Source organism: Bubalus bubalis, chromosome 11 (genome assembly GCF_019923935.1).
Source record: "Bubalus bubalis isolate 160015118507 breed Murrah chromosome 11, NDDB_SH_1, whole genome shotgun sequence".
NCBI classification, from domain to species: Eukaryota; Metazoa; Chordata; class Mammalia; order Artiodactyla; family Bovidae; genus Bubalus; species Bubalus bubalis.
In genome coordinates, this window is record NC_059167.1 from 55,298,974 (window position 1) to 55,300,928 (window position 1,955).

The window sequence follows — 1,955 nt, forward strand, 5'->3', positions numbered from 1 at the left end:
GCAGGAAGACATCATCTAATATGTAGTTTGTGTTGGGGAAAAGAGTAAGATAAGGGAGCTCCCTGGTGCTTCAGCAGCTAAGAGTCTGTGCTCCCCAAGCAGGGCCCTGGGTTCGATATTCAGTCAGGGAATTGAACTAGATCCCACATGCTGCAACGAAGAGTTTGTATGTTGCAGCAAAGATCCCGAGTGCTGCAACCAAGACCCAGAGCAGCCAAATAAATAAATAAAATTTTTAAGAAGAGGTAGGGCTACCACGAAGCTAGTGAAGCTTAAGCTTTCCATATTTGACAGCAATCCTAAAAACATTCCACAACACTACCATTAATGAATTATAATGCTGAAATAAACTTTTCCAAACCATCAATAGTAAAATATTTAATTAATTCATACTAAAGGGAATAATACCTATTTTTTCTCTGTATAAAATTGATATTATTAAATTAATGTAATATACAGAAGTGATCAAATAGTATACAGCCTAAAACTTGGGGAAAGTACTTTCGAGGTGTGTCAAATACTCATTCATAAAAATTTTATGCTGTTTATCAGGATTTTGCTATGCCTGTAGTATTTGTCAGTTCTCTCTAGCTTGTTATTTGTCTTCTTTTCTCTATCAAATTAAATATTCACATAGATACTTATGTATTTATAATTATTGTTCATTTTCTTAAAGAGATCACCAAAACTGTATAAGCTGCAGACCTCACAGAACCTGCATTTACCCTTGGATTCATCCTTTAAGAAGGACCCATAGAGTGGCCCAGAGCTTCAAGCTTACTTTCAGCGTTAATTGCTCAGTTGTGTCTGACTCTTTTTGACCCCATGAACTGTAGTCCATCAGGCTCCTCCTGGAGTGGGTAGCCATTTCCTCCTCCAGGGTATCTTCCTGACCCAGGGATCAAACTCAGGTCTCCTGCATTGCAGGCAGATTCTTTACCATCTGAACCACCAGGGAAGCTCCTTTCCCAGCAATCTCTGACCAGAAATCTTTCACCACAAACTTAAGGAGGAGAAGGTATCTGTGGCTCTGCATTCCCAGCTTAATTCCCTAGGTCACTCCTCTTGGGCAAGCCTTTTTTTAATGTGTGTATATATATATATATTAAAAAAAAAAGCATATATTTTTGGCCCTGTGGCAGACAGCATCTTAGTTCCCCAATCAGGGATCGAACTTAACAACTGGACCACCAGGGAAGTCCCTGGACAAGCTTAATTGCCCTCTCTTTGAACCAACCAGCCTATGGGAAAGAGATATATTGACTGGTTTAAGCCAATCACAGCCCATTCCTGGATTAGGGGTGGGATCAGTCCCACCCAAACCACACAAGTAAGAACAGAGACAGAGGGTTAATTTTCCAAAGAAACTGGGTGTCCTGGTACCAAGGAGAAGGAGATGCTGGACAGAAAGCAGTAGGTATCTCAAAGCTGAGACTTGCATTGGGTGTAAAATTTAAGAGGGCACCAAAAACTCAGCAAGTTAAATAATATTTTAATGCACTTAAAAAAAAAAAAAAAAAAAAACTGAACCAGAAAACTACAGCCTGCAGACTGGCTGCTTAAAAAAAAAAAAAAAAAAATGAAACGCTTCAGGAATTTGCTTGTCATCCATGCAGGGGCCAGGCTAGTCTTCTCTGTATCGTTCCAATCTTACTATATGTGCTGCCAAAGTGAGCAGCTGCCTGCATTTTTTGTTTTTTATTAATAAGTAACTTTTATAACAGTGTCTGGGCTACCTCCCTGGGAAGTTAGGCTCTGCCTCACCATTGCCTTAGAAATTTTTGAAGTTCTAGAAGAAACTTTCTGGGTCCTAGGGCTTCTTGGAACTCAGGAATTGTGAGGTGTTCTTATCCTACATGCATGCATGCTCAGACGCTAAGTCATGTCTGATTATGGGATTTCCCAGGCCAGAATACTGGAGTGTGTTGCCATTTCCTTCTCCAAAGGATCTTCCC

At 40.2% G+C, this 1,955-nt stretch overlaps 1 non-coding gene across 1 annotated transcript; it reads right to left on the reverse strand.

Moving 5' to 3' along the window:
• Positions 1 to 1,573: 1,573 nt before the first annotated feature.
• LOC112577920 lies at positions 1,574 to 1,678 on the reverse strand. Its single transcript, XR_003102117.1, has one exon. It is a non-coding gene; the product is annotated as a U6 spliceosomal RNA (small nuclear RNA).
• Between the last annotated feature and the right edge of the window lie 277 nt (positions 1,679 to 1,955).